We start from the raw sequence: 15,137 nt of genomic DNA, 5'->3' as shown, positions 1-15,137 counted from the left end.
AAATCCATCCCAATCCCCTCTTAAATGTTCTGTTTCTAAAATAAAACCTATTTTTAAAGAAACATTTTTACTTCAATACGATTGACCTTTGGGGAGAATACACCTTTACAATCCATTCTTAAACAATGTCACTGAATCGTTAAGGGACTCCACAGCCGTACGCGTTTTCATTTATAAACTGTTAAATGTATTGATATATTCACTACAGACAATTCAATGAAGGCTGTGCAAAAAAGATCTGTCTATTTATAAATGAAGTCTGGAGGTTGAGTTAACAATAACTGACGGCGCTAGGTTTTCCTCTCTAACTTATTTAAACATAAACCATGAGAGTGTGCTAAAATGGAGTTGACAATTATGCATGAAGTATATTTAGCAAACTAATGAACGTGCTACTGATTATAGTACACCTGGTTATGGTATTACTTTACCGTAGAACTAAGCACCTGATAACGTTTAGAATATAGCTTGTGATGAAATGCTTCAGATACAGATTACAAAAAATAGATTACAATACAAGCCAATACATACCAGCTATTCCTTTAGCGTCCTAAAATAGTTAAATGAGCAGCAGATGAGCAAACTAAATGGGAACCGCCCATCTATACAATATTCTGCATATCCTAAATGATTTTGTTGACATTGACTTTATTAGGTCAAAACTGATACAATGAGAGCGACGCCAGCAATTACAGCAGAAATAATAAAGCAAGTACATTCCACTTTTGACCCAACATCGCCTTCTGGGGCCTCTATGCCAAGCACTGTTTCTTCCTTGGGGAAATAATCAAGAAAAGAGCCTTCTATCAATGGTCCACTGTCAATGCTTCCTCCAAATCCACTGGACTTACAGTTTGGGGGAGCCCACTCCCGATCACAGTGACAGTGCTTTTTATTATTGCACACTCCGTGTCCACTACAGCTTTTCTCTGTGTCACAATCATAATTAAGTGTTGACACATCCACGCATTCTCTTTTCAAACAAACCTTCCCAGAATCACATGCTGCACCACTGCCGACTGCTGCAATATCAGGCACATCTAAGCTATAGTGGTTGTCCACACCGAAGCATGTGTAATTTCCAGAGGGTGTTTGAATTGTGGCAGCATGTGTGCCATAAATACGCAGTTTCTTCACATTCTGACATTGTAATCGCCCACACATGATGTTGCTTGCTTCGCATTTTATTGGTGTCACAGAGTCATTCTGAAAGCCACAATTTCCAAATCTATCACCAACTGTATTCAAAAGTGAGAAACAATCCTTTGGGGCAACAGTAGCAGAAGGTCCAAATAAGTTCCTACAATGTTTGTTATAGTCATAGCAGGTGTTGGCTACACAGACGGACTTGTCATCATTGCACGGGGTTCCATCCTGAACAATCGCATTTTCCGGGCAGATATGTGATGCCCCACTGCAATACTCAGCAAGGTCACATTCAGTAGAAGGCTTTCGGCAAGGAGTCCCTTTCTTGACAAAGCGGCATCCTTCACAGCATGTACCAAATCCACACTGAGCACCAGGCTTTAGTTTACAATTAATATCACAACATGGATCATTGGCACATTCAAATTTGCTGCCACAGTCACATTTTTCACTTTCTTCCACCAGCTTGTTTCCACAGTACGGATGGGTGTAGTATGATTCAAGTGGTGGTATATTGAGTAAACACGCGCCACGACCATCAGCCATGAAATCTTCATAATATGCCCTACTGCAACCACTAAATGAGACAATGCCATCGTTTCCAGCATAATACATAACGCAGCACCATTGTGCACAAGGACACGAAAAGTCCATTGCGTCATGTTCCATCCCCAATGAATGCCCAATTTCGTGAGCTAAGGTTTGCGCCATTTGCACCCAAGTTCGTGGTTTTGGCCATCGCACTACCATTACCGATGCCAAGGGTTTATTACAGGCATGACCCATATATGCTGTACCTGCCGCCCCGTTGATGTGGTGCAATCTAAATAACATTACCAGGTCTGCTTTAGTTCTTGGACGAACGTTTTCCATCTGCCATTCTGCAAATGACTTGGAGTAGGCAACGATGTCAATTAAATAGTATACTATGTTTTTTTCAGTCCAAATCTCAAACGAAACCAATACTAGGTGGATGTCCAATGGCCTAAACATACCATTAGCCAAGTGTAGAATATAAAAGATATTCATCGTTGAAGCGGTTGCGTTCATCCTATCAAACTGATACAAGTCATGATCCAAAATGCCATGAATTTCCACAAAGGACCTGTGTCTCACATTAAGGCGGCTTTTGTGTTGGTGAATCGTGCGATACAGATTTTGAAGATTGCCCATGTTGGGCCTCATAGTGAAACACCTCGTGGGTTCGTTGCCAACATCACTCAGCTTGTAGATGAGGTGCTGAAACGTAGAGGAAAATTCTGCCGGCTCGATGCCATACGTGAAGGTGTCTGTTTGCACAAAGCCCCGAAGCCCAGAGCAAACGCTGAGGACCACGTTGGAGCGTGGGATTCCCTCCACCCAACCCTGGTAATAACAATCCCGACGGACATAGGAGCGCTCGACCAAGAGCTCCCCTTCTTTGCTGTATGAAACGAGATTGAAGTCAGTAGCTAGCAGACCCCTGTTCTGGATGAGGTGCAGAATGTACGTCCTTCCTCCGGCCGTTACCGCGTAGGACACACTGTACCTGTTGTGTAAGTCAGCTCTGGGCTCCAACTTCTTCGGCACAGTGACCTCAAAGAACGAGGGCGCCTCAAATGAGAGCGCCCCCTGCAGGAGCAGCGCACACAGAAGGCTCAGGCCCCGCCGGAACTGACAAGAGATCGAGGCGGGCATTCGGCTGAGGTACTAGTTTGGCCGCACACCGCGCAACCAAGGCTTCTTCACCTTCAACCGTAAGGTGGAGGTTCGCCAGCTCCTGTATAGCCGAAGACAGCACTTGTGGACTAGAGTAAGGTGTAGGTAAATTTTCAAAACACAACCAATCAGAGAGTGTTGCCAGATCTGTAGACGGGTCCTAAACCGAAAGCTTCCAAATCAAGCCCAAATTCAGCCCAACGCAGAACAGTATCAGCCCAAAACCAGCCCAAAGTTTCAATCCTTCGAATTATGGAAAACAAACAGCATTGGTAAAACTTAACATTTTAAGAATGATTAAAATGTTTATTCAGCACATAGCTCCCAAGTGTCCATGCATGATGTGCTCCTTTAGTCCAGGTTTTTCTTTGAATGTTGGGACTTGTAGTTCTGTTTTTTAATGAAAATAAATGTGGCAGATTTCAAAGAAATACTCTATACTGAAGAATCACATCATGCATGGACCTAGGAAAATCGGCAGGGGTGTCAATATGCGTTTAGTGGGTGGGAGGAGATGTAATGGGCACTCATATACTTTTGCTATCATGTCCAAATTGTACTAGTAATTAATGATTATGAAGCTCAGTTCCCACTGTGACTTAACTGGCACTTTGATCACCACACCACGAACCTTTGCATTGATGAATGAACTTAACAAGAGCAGACTATAACCCATCTTTATGAAGTACAAGTGTGGGAAAGGTGAAACTCTTTAAGAAACGTGGGGCCGGATGCAGCCTTGTCAAGTACCATGATAAAGGGTTAGATTAATACATTCTAGTGCTTGTATCTGCATCACTGCACAAAAATGCGTTAGTCACTCAAATATAGCGCCCCAATCACTCCTTGAGGCCACTGTATGAGGAGCTGCATTTAAACAATTATTGAGCTGGCAATAAGTCTGCTGTGCCAAGGGTGCTTCCAAAGTCCTCCAACCCCTTCCCGCCTCAGAAGCCCCCAGCACTGGCAGAAAATGCTGTAGCTGGCTTATTAAAATGATGAAGCAAGATTTCATACGTACAGAAACTTGCTTGGACTCAACCCTCTTGAAATAACCTCGAATTAATTTATCAACATGTTTTGTCTACTAATATTTGTATTACACAACATATTTAGCATCCAGGGGAAGCTTGACTATGTACTTTTACTAACAGTAACCCGAGTGTCCTAAAAATGGCCGCCAAAAATGCGGGAATTTTACTGCGCATGCGTCCGCAACATCTTCGTGGTGTGACGTCTTGTGCTTTGGTGGGAAACTTCTTGCTTCTGCGCACTAGTGCCAAGATGGCTGCTTCATGCTTACACATGCTAAAGCATATGCTGCTGCTCGTACTAAATTGTGTTAGTTCTGCTTAAATATTAATGCTATAGTATACATAAAGTAATGGGGTTAGAGTAGAGATAAGTGGGATACAGTGCATTCATTTATTTTTGTATTCTAATGTGTTTCTCTTTGACTTTATTATCAGCTTGTGTTTGGGCCTGAAAGGGACACAAAACTCCATATTAAAAAAGCTGCTCCTGCGCAGAGAAGCCCTGAAAATCATGCAGCTACTGTGATTGAACAGCTGCCAACACCCTTCTTACCCACAATGTTCCTGGGAACCTGCACATTTGACCTCAAGAGAGGAAGCAACTAGAATGTATCAAATACAATGTATTCAAACTGTATACCAATATTGCTGGGTGGAATAAAACTGTGAGAAAAATAAATTATGGGCGGGAACTTGATCAATACAAGTAAATGAAGAATGATCTCATCTTAGTATGGTGTGATGCACTCTCCTCGTCTTTGTGACCAATCACTGAAGGGGAGCACATAGATTTGCAACATTTAGGTGTGGTGCATTGCCCTGGAAATGGTATAACTAAGGTAAGTTTAGTTAGAGAATGTGTCTGACTTGTCCGAGTAGCTGACCTGTCACTGACCCAACGCATGCTATAGGAGAACAAGAGCAGAGGTGCTGGCGAGCACTCTGTCAGAAAATTTGAGGTGTTGGTGGGGGAAATTTATCGATTACCCAGTTGGGGTACCCACATTGCTAGAGAGGGGTATGGCGCTGGTGTTACACTGCGCCGTCCGAACCGCGCCCAGCGCCAGAACCCCTGGCCTCCGCCGCACCCAAAGCACCCGACTGAGATACGACTCCGCCGCCCTCAACGCACTCAACACCGGATGAACAACCGCCTGCTACCGAGCCACCCCGAAGCGAACCCATGGACCCTTCACCTGTCAAGCCTGCAAATACACATGCCTCCGGAACCTGCATACCACCCACCGGACCTCGCAACAACAACAACAACCACCTCAAGTGCATCCTCCTCAACACACGTTCCGTCCACAAGCACGCCGTTGAACTGTGGGACCTCCTGGACACAACAACACCAGAAATTGCCTTCCTCACGGAAACCTGGATGAACGCTTCCTCGGCATCGCCATAGCCGTCCCGGGCGGCTACAAGATCACCCGGAAGGACCGCGTCAACCAAACTGGAGGAGGAATCGCCATCGTCTACAGCAACACCATCAACATCACGACCATCACTTAAGACACACTCTCCGCTGCCGAACACCTATACTGTCAGATTCAAACCGACCCCAAGACCACCCTTAGAGGAACGCTCATCTACAGACCCCCGGGCCCACGCACACAATTCAGCGAAACCATCGCCGACTTCATCAACCCACACGCCCTAGCCTCACCAGAATACATCCTCCTCGGGGACCTGAACTTCCACCTGGAGAAAAACAGCGACAACAACACCACCACCCTGCTCGACAACCTCGACAACCTTCGACTCAAGCAACTGGTGAACACCCCCACCCACATCCCTGGCCACACACTCAACCCCATCTTCTCCGCCAGCAACCACGTCTCCTTCAGCCACTCCTCCGGACTACACTGGACCGACCACAGATGCATCCACTTCACCTTCGAAAAGAATACTTCCCACCATCGCACGCAACAAATCCCCTGCAGATGCTGGAGCTAAATCACCACAGACCAGCTCCTCTCATCGCTGAGCCAGAACCCACCAGCCAACACCGCTGACACCAACAACGCAGCCCACAACCTCACACAGTGGATCACCAACTGCGCCGACAACCTCGCACCACTAAAGAACCCCCAGGCGGGACCAGCAACAGGAAAATGGTTCACAGACGCCCTCAAAGAATCAAAGAAATCCTGCAGAACCCTCGAAAAAACCTGGCGCCATGAACGAACTACAGAAAACATGACAGCCCTCAAGATCGCCACCCTCGAACACCACCAGTTGATCCGCACCACCAAAAGGACATCATTTAAAGAGCGACTAGACAACAACACCCACAACAGCAAGGAACTCTTCAACATCGTCAAAGAGCTCTCCAACCCCAGCGCCAGCAACAACAACATCACACCGTCACAAGAACTCTGCAACTACCTCGCCACGTTCTTCCACCGAAAGATCGCAGATATACACGACAGCTTCGGACCCCAGACTCTGCCTCCAGTCACCGAACCAGCGACCCCCACCACCACCCTCAGCGCCTGGACCCCCATCAGCTCTGAAGACTCCACCAACGTCATGAACTCTATCCACTCTGGCTCCCCCTCGGACCCTTGCCCCCATCACTTCTTCAACAAAGCCGACACCATCATCGCACCCCAGCTCCGGAACGTCATAAACATCTCGTTTGCATCAGCCACCTTCCCCGAGAGCTGGAAGCCCGCCAAAATCAACGCCCTTCTGAAGAAACCCACAGCGGACCCCAAAGACCTCAAGAACTTCCGCCCCATCTCTCTTCTTCCCTTCCCGGCCAAAGTCATCGAGAAAACCGTCAATAAACAGCTGACTGCTTTCCTTGAGGCAAACAACTCGCTCAACCCATCACAGTCTGGATTTCGAGCTAACCACAGCACCGAAACTGCCCTCACCGCAGTCACCGACGACATCAGGACCCTGATGGACAACGGAGAAACAACCACCCTCATCCTCTTGGACCTCTCGGCAGCCTTCGATACCGTATGCCATTGCACCCTAATAACCCGCCTCTTCACTACTGGGATCCAAGGAAAGGCCCTGGACTGGATCACCTCGTTCCTCTCCGACAGAACCCAGAGAGTCCGCCTCCCTCCCTTCCGCTCAGAAGCCACCGAGATCATCTGTGGCGTACCCCAAGGATCCTCGCTCAGCCCAACCCTCTTCAATATCTACATGAGCCCCCTCGCCGCCATCGCACGCAAACACAACATCAACCTCATCTCCTACGCCGACGACACCCAGCTGATACTCTCCCACACCAAAGACCCAGCCACCGCCAAAACCAACCTACAGGAAGGAATGAAAGACGTCGCAGAATGGATGAAGCTCAGCCGCCTGAAGCTGAACTCAGACTAGACGGAGGTCCTCATCCTCGGACAATCCCCTTCCGCCTGGGACTGCTCCTGGTGGCCCTCAGCAGTGGGCTCCGTGCAGACACCCTCGGACCACGCATGCAACCTGGGATTCATCCTGGACTCCTCCCTCACGATGACCAAGCAAGTCAATGCCGTCTCATCATCGTGCTTCAACACCCTACGCATGCTCCGAAAGATCTTCCGGTGGATCCCCACCGAAACCAGAAAGACGGTTACCCAGGCCCTCGTCACAAGCCGACTGGACTACGGAAACGCCCTATACGCAGGAACCACCGCCAAACTTCAGAAACGACTACAATGCATACAGAACGCCTCCGCACGACTCATCCTCAACATCCCTCGCCACAGCCACATATCCGCCCACCTGAGAAACCTGCACTGGCTCCCCATCAACAAGAGGATCACATTCAGGCTCCTCACCCATGCACACAAAGCACTCCACCACATGGGCACTGAATACCTCAACGGCCGCCTCTCGTTCTACACTCCCACCCGCCAGCGCCGCTCCGCCAGCCTCGCCCTCGCCACCGTCCCAGGGATCCGCAGAACCTCCACTGGAGGAAGAACGTTCTCCTACCTGGTGGCCAAATCATAGAACTCCCTCCACGCACACCTACGAACGACCCAGGACCATCTCTCCTTCAGGAAACACCTCAAGGCCTGGCTTTTCGAGCAGTAGTAGCACCCCCACCCCCTTTCAGCGCCTTGAGACCCTCCCGGGCGAGTAGCGCGCTCTATAAATGTTTTGATTGATTGATTGATTGATTGACCTGTCCTGAACCGCACCTGTCTTGTCCCGTGGGCACCTGATTAATCGGGAGCCTGGTCTTTTGCCCCAGCCCGTGGCCAGAATTGGTCCTTGCACCATTCTAGGTAAAAATAATACATGTGGTATGTCCTTATGCTATTCCCTTTCTCACCCTTCCCAGGTACCAATGTCAAAGGTGTTACTGTGATTTCTTGCAAACTATATATCTTATTAGTCATATTTTTCCTTATGAAATTTAAGGTCTCTGTCATTTGGATGAAGACTCAACCAAACCTGCATAGATAAAGCATTTAAAACTTTCTCAGAGTCTGTGGTTATTACAGGAAAGGTAAAATTGTTTAAATACTGCTTATTTATTATAACACCCTTTCGATCCTTAGGACTTATAGCAAAGGTGACAAGGATCGGTAAGTCATGGTTTACAGATATAAGTCCTAAAAGGACTAAAAGAACTGATAGGCAGATAGTAGTAAAACGCAGGACTACTAGTTCAAAGTGTGAATGTTTATGGGCGCAGGTGAGTATGGTAAATTGAGCTAGTGGTCCTGCGCACTATACTTTTCTGGTAGCCGTATAATGGTTAGGGTTTAGTTAAAATAGGTAGTTAGTTGTGTATCGATTATTGATTATTGAGTTTATCCATTTTTATGTACTAACCAAAGTACGCTTGTATTGTTAAATGTTGTTTGGAATATCCAGGAATACTAGAAGTGGTTGGTAAATGGAAGCCACACTGCATTGAGGTTACTGGCCTTTATGAAATAGGTGCAGAAAGTTAGGTAAAGCTTGAAGCACTAGTTAGGGATTATTTTTTCTAGTATAAAAGTGAGAGTGATTGATAGCAATGGAGTTCACTAGTGAAACTTTGGTTTTATATCACCTAGAAAGGGTAATTCTAAAGGAGTAACAGGTCCTTTTCGCTTAAGTGAAGAGTAAGTGGGAGGTTGTCTTACTCGCAGCGCATGAAGGGTTATACGGAAAAAGGTTTACTCGTGAAAGTAATTATATTTTCTTTGAATTTAGTCACTCAGGTACAGTAGCGAATGTTTTCATGTTGTCAATTAATGAAATGTATAATTGAATTTGGAAAGAAATAGAATTGTTGTATTACCTTGCAAAGGAGGGGGTCAGTCGTGGGTACTGCACTGACGTCATAGAGAGCCCCGCTGGGATTGGTAGAAACAGCGGGTGTGTAACTGTGAAAACAATTGTAAAGGAAGGGGGAGTGCAGAGAGTGAGATTCACGTCACAGAAAAGCCACGCAATCATTGGTTAACGCTGCTTGTAAGTCAAAATCTTATTGGTCATTGAAAATAAGAGACACGCTAATATTGGAGAAATATTTCTGCAAAATAAACAAACTGCATTAATTGAATTAACTGAAATGTACAAGAAAATTAAATTGCGGTATATGTGGCATCTAGATCCAGCATTTATAGGAAATCGTCCTGAAAGAAAATATCTAGGATTTGCTAAAGAACAAAAGATTAGAGGAAGACCTTATATCATGTACGGAGAAAATAGAAAAATGTTGTTTTTCAAGAAAATAAAGAATTATTTCAAAAAGGACAAAGCTATTAAAACAAGAGAAGGGATTATTATTCCACCACCCAATACGCCCGCATCATACATGATGGTAGAAAGGGGCTACCACACATGTGTGTGGTTAGAAAACTGGATAGAGTACACTAAGGAAGACGGTATTTTGGCATTTCCAGAAAATGGTACCTTTAATGGTCGAATTTTGTATAATTTAAGAACTCACATGAATGAGTTATATCCCAGATCTAGATTAATGCAGTATGAAGCATTAGAAGAATGGGAAACAGAGGCGTTTGAGCGAGACAGGTCCAGAAGTGACAGGAATTGGAGTAAATTCTATCCCAGATTTCCTAAAGAGAAGAGAGATAAGCAAATGAAAAGATGGAAACAGTCCATGTTAGTGGGGGGATTGTATCCTGTATTGACCCTAGAAGAACCACCAGGAAGTAAAAGTACAGAGAAAACGAAAAATGTAATGACTAGTGATGATTCGGATGATGATTATTTAGAAGATTTGTTAATGAAAAATCCGCCACCTTATTAGGAAGAAACCAATAGAACTATTCCTAGTGCTCCATTTTTACAACTGCCTTTGGTTCCGCAGAGTATACATGAAACCTCATTGGAAAAGGTATTACAAGAAAGAGAAAAGGAAGCATTAAACAAACAGCGTAGTGAGTTAATACAGAAAATAACCCAATTAAATACAAGTCCCGAAGCCCTGACAATACCAGTAACTATAGGTCCTGTAGTTCCTTTATATGGAGACAAGCAAACTAGTCCTAAAACTCCCGTTCTAACTTCACAAATAGTACAGCCAAGGAAAGAAAACTTTTTATTTTTTTGCAGAGTTTTATATAGCGTAAACTAGAACCGAACCAAATCGGGTATCAGAGCGCTTTACATAGCACCAGTTACCTTACATGAGGACACACATTCATTTTAGGCACAGGGTTGATTAAATGATTTGCCCAGAATCCCGGGACGTTAATAGTTAATAGAACTTAATAGTTGTTGACCAAGCAAGCAAATTCGAGGCAGTAATTTCCTTAATGGATTAACCCATACGAGAACCAGTGTATGACTCAATTAGAAAAATAACTCCCAGATGCTCAAAGGAAGTACAGATCAAAAACATCTACAGGAACAAGAAATGAAACTGTAGTAAGCCCTGATGAGTTAGAACGATGGGCCTGAGATATAGAAAAGCTGTAATCACAGCCAAAAGTATTGGACATATTCAAATTGAGGGTAGAATTAGAAGAAATGGTAGCTAGAAATGTTGGATTGGAAAGGTTAAACTCTTTTGATGAAAATTAATTGTTGTTTATATGCAGAAGTATTACTCGAAATACAAAAATTTACCATGAAAAGTTAGTATTACAGAAACCATATAGAGCTGAATTTCCTTTTTTTTAACACTCTATTTTTCCAGTTTAAGTATAATAGTTACATTGCATAGTGAATAGTCATCGCACGCATCCATTATTTGTTCCTGACAAATACATACACAGTGATGAGCATTATGGCAATTAACACGGTGGAGCAGCCTAGTACCAGGACAGCCCAGCCCAGTCCTCAACCCACCTCCCTTGCTCCCAGACCCAGATTCACGGTGTCTAATTTGGCACCCCCCACATGCAGCCAAAGGTACACGGCCCAATCATGTTGCCGCATTGAAAGGAGAGACAGGGCTCAAAAAGCACCCCCTCAGCCCACTCCCTCAGGTACCAACCCACTATCCGCCTGTGTGGTGTCAGCTTGTCTGGCGGCTTCAAAGTAGGATCGCAGTGGTCCCCAAATATCCCTGGGCTGTGATGTCATTGGCATAAGACTGGCATAGATTTCAGCATTCGTGTTACAGCATGCCTGGCTCCCCAACCAGTCCTGCAGCTTAGGAGCGGACTTCCTGCCCCAGTGAATGGCAACTTCTCTTTTAGCTAAAAGTAGCCCCAAGGACGCAAGGTTCCTAACTTTCTTAGGAATCTGCACTGTGTAACCTAAAAGGGCTATCTCAGGAATGGGGACCATTGGAAGACCAATTATTGTACCCATAGGATTGCAAGTGGGGGCAGGACCATGCCAAGTGTAGAAAATCTGCGTGTGGTACAGCGCATTTCAAACAAATGTGTGGTCTCTCTGCATCTATCCTGTGTGCCAGTGCAGGTGTAAAGTAGGCGTGCCAGGGAAATTTATAGTGTAGCAACTTGTGGCAGCTATTAAGTCAAATGCCCTTAGTGGCCTCACAGCAGCTGACCCATTGTTCATGCGCGATATTGCATCCGGTGTCTGCCTCCCAAGCCTGTCTAAGGCTGGAGTCATCCGCTGGTATCATCTCAGCGCAAGCCCTGTACATTTTGGAAACAAGGCGCGCACCGCTGGGAGACTCTAATACCAGTTGAGTGGAAGGAAAGAGTCCGGCTCCACCGGGTATGTGGGGAAAGTAGCACGCAGCGACGATTTCATGCGGCTCAAGACAAAGCGCGTCATGAAGGAACAATCGGTGAACCTGGCGTCCTCGTCTATCGAAAAAATATGGCCACCTGGGAAAAGATCTCCCACCTTTGTGATATCTAGTGTGGACAGTGTGTTGTGCAACAGCCTCTCTCCCGTGATTAGAAACCACCTGGCATTAGGCAAGGGCAGGGCAGAGGGGTACAATTGTGTGGCACCTGTGCATTTTGCTAACTTCCCCCACGCCCATGCAGTGGTGGACACTGTCTGTATGTTGTGTTTGTCACGAGGAAAACCCCCGGGTAGCAACGCACACAATTTGTCAGGGAGAACCAGGTCTGCCTCCGGTCTTAGGCAGGGTATGCGGGCATCAGGGTGGAACCACGCATGTGCATAGTGACATTGCGCTACTAAATAATATAGATGAAAGTCCGGGACATTGAACCCACCCCTGCCGTACGGTAGTGTCATTGCGGCCCAGCGGATTCGCGGTCTCCTCCAGGCCCACACCAGTCGAGTCATGAGTGTCTGCAAAGTGCGGAAGAAACTATTGGAAAGGGGGCTCGGGATATTATTAAAGAGATATAAAAATTTAGGAAGAACCACCAATTTTAAAATCGCCACCCGGCCGGCCAGAGACAGCGGCAATCTTAGCCAACTGTCCACATGTTCCTCCAATTTTTCAAAAGTCTGTCCGTAATTTAAGCGTATTATTTGAGAGGTGTCCAGATGAATATGTATCCCAAGATACTTTACAGAATCTTGGCACCATTCAAGGGGGAACTCGCAGTCGCATCGGGCAGTACTGGCTGTGAGCGGGAATATGATTGACTTGTGCCAGTTTATCCCAAGCCCTGAAAATCTACTAAAGCGGATGATTTCTCAGAGAAGAGGAGACAGATTAATGTGCGGCTCTCGGGCATAAAGGATGGTATCGTTGGCGTATAGAGAAGCGGGCGGAGGACCAGTGTTGAACTGCAGTCCTCTATGCAGATGGCGCTCCTGGAGATGCCTGATCAATGGGTTCATGGCTAGGATGAATAAGAGCGGGAATAACTGGCAGCCAGCCTGGTCCCACGAAACAATCGAAAAGGTCTGGACAGGGTACCGTTCAGAGGGAGCATGCCGATGGCTTACTATATAGCAGGGAGACCGTGGAGATGAAACCATAGGGCAATCCCATGGTTGCATCACCTCCACTAAAAAAGGCCATTCTAAAGAATCGAACGCCTTCTACGCATCTAGCAGTACGGCGGCTGCAGGGATCTCGAGCTGTATTCTGTGCAACACAGCGAACAGTGTGCGGAGATTCAGGGAGGTGGACCGCGGGGAACGAAGCCAGACTGCATTGGGGAAATGATATACTCCATCAGCTGCGATAGCTTATTAGCAAGTACCTTAGCAAGTATTCTATAGTCAAGGTTCAATAAAGACAGTGGTCGGTCGGTATGAACCGCATTGCTTGTGGTCTTTGCCGGGTTTCGGCAGGAGAATAATTACAGCTTCTCCAATGCCTCTGCATATACCTCAATTAACAGTGGGGCCAGAATGTCCCTGAACTCCTTATAAAAATACCCAGTGAAGCCGTCGAGCCCTGGGACAGAGGAACTTCGCAAGGATTCTATGGCTAGCATAACATCGGTAACCGAGAATTCCTGGGCTTCCGTAGGGGTATCGAATATACGAGATCTGCCACCAATATCCACCTTTAGCCTCGTGGGGTACATCATGCCATACTTGAGTGCAAGGTTGCGCAACGTAGCCTTACCCCCTAGAAATTTACGGTGTGCCTCTTGAACCATTGGAGTAAAGTCAGGATAGAATGCCAGCTTGGACCCTTGCCACTCAATTGTTCCGCGTTCCCTTGCCAGTCGGAGTGTGGTGTCACGGTCCCTGAAATTCAGGAGTCGCGCTATGATAGGTCTAGGAGGGAGGCCCGGGTTGGGCCTGGGGCCCAGTGATCTGTGGACCCTCTCCACCACAAACCCAGGTGTGAAGGCCTCCCCACCAAACAAATCTGTAAGTAGCTTCTTGACAAAGAGGTCCATTCTGCCCGTAGATGTCATCTCCGGAACCCCATGATTTGAACGTTGTTGCGGCGTCCGCGCGCCTCCAAGTCCTCATTTGTTATGGCCACTTCCTTTAGTAGCCTCTCTGCCCTCTCCAGCAGTTTCAGGGATTGAGTCGTCCTGTCTTCCAGATCAGAGACACAGGCCTCCGCAACGCCCAGGTGTCTGTCGTGAGCAACAAATGTAAGACCACTGGAGAGTGGTCTGAGTATGTATTGGTGTGAGTGCGACGAGGGAACTGAACCAATCCACCAGGCTGGGGGAGGGCAGCCAGTAATCAATCCTTGACCAGGTGCAGTGTGGGCTACAGTAATGAGTGTAGTTTGTGAGGGTGGGATTGCGCTGCCGCCAAATGTCAGTATGTGCTGAGCGCAAAGATCTCGCAGAGCGCGTCTCGCCCGTGGTTTAGCATCCAGCGCATTAGACGAGCTATCCAGTGCAGTGTCCATTAACAAATTTAGGTCCCCACCCAGAAAAATCGCATGGGGGTCATGTTTCGCAATACGGGCATTAAGGTCGTGATAGAACTCAGGACCGTCAACATTAGGAGCGTATAGATTAATCAATGTAACTTTATGGCCATAATGAGATCCCATAACTATTACGTATCTACCTGCCGGGTCCCGGGTCACATCAATAAGGGCGAAGGAGATTCTCTTGTGTATCAGTATTGCTGCGCCCCTAGCGTAATTACTATAATTGGCAAAATATCTGTGTGTGCCCCAGCTGGCGCCAAAGCGAGCCGGATCAGTGGGGGGAAGATGTGTCTCTTGTAAGAACACTATATCGACCTTGTGCCGAAGGAGGAAGTGGACCACCTGGCGCCTTTTTCGTGTATTATTAAGGCTCCGGACATTCCATGTCATTAGCGTGAGGGCTGATGGCCCTGTACGTTACCTAATTGTGGCATTAAAACACTGTGGAAATATAGCTCTGTCAGGACCACAAAGTGACGCTAATTCTGCATGCAATGTAAAACTAAAGGGTGAACAAGAACATTCGCAATATGTGAACTCACCCCCATCCCCCCTCTCCCCACCCAGCCACCTATCAACCC

At 46.6% G+C, this 15,137-nt stretch overlaps 1 pseudogene; it reads right to left on the bottom strand.

Moving 5' to 3' along the window:
- Window positions 1-651: 651 nt before the first annotated feature.
- On the bottom strand, window positions 652-2,823 carry LOC147751655 (disintegrin and metalloproteinase domain-containing protein 9 pseudogene; annotated as a pseudogene).
- Window positions 2,824-15,137: the final 12,314 nt, after the last annotated feature.

This window comes from Lissotriton vulgaris, chromosome 1_1 (assembly GCF_964263255.1).
Source record: "Lissotriton vulgaris chromosome 1_1, aLisVul1.2, whole genome shotgun sequence".
Classification (NCBI taxonomy): Eukaryota; Metazoa; Chordata; class Amphibia; order Caudata; family Salamandridae; genus Lissotriton; species Lissotriton vulgaris.
The sequence above is the reverse complement of the archived record's forward strand: the minus strand, read 5'-3'. Positions and strand labels throughout refer to the sequence as shown.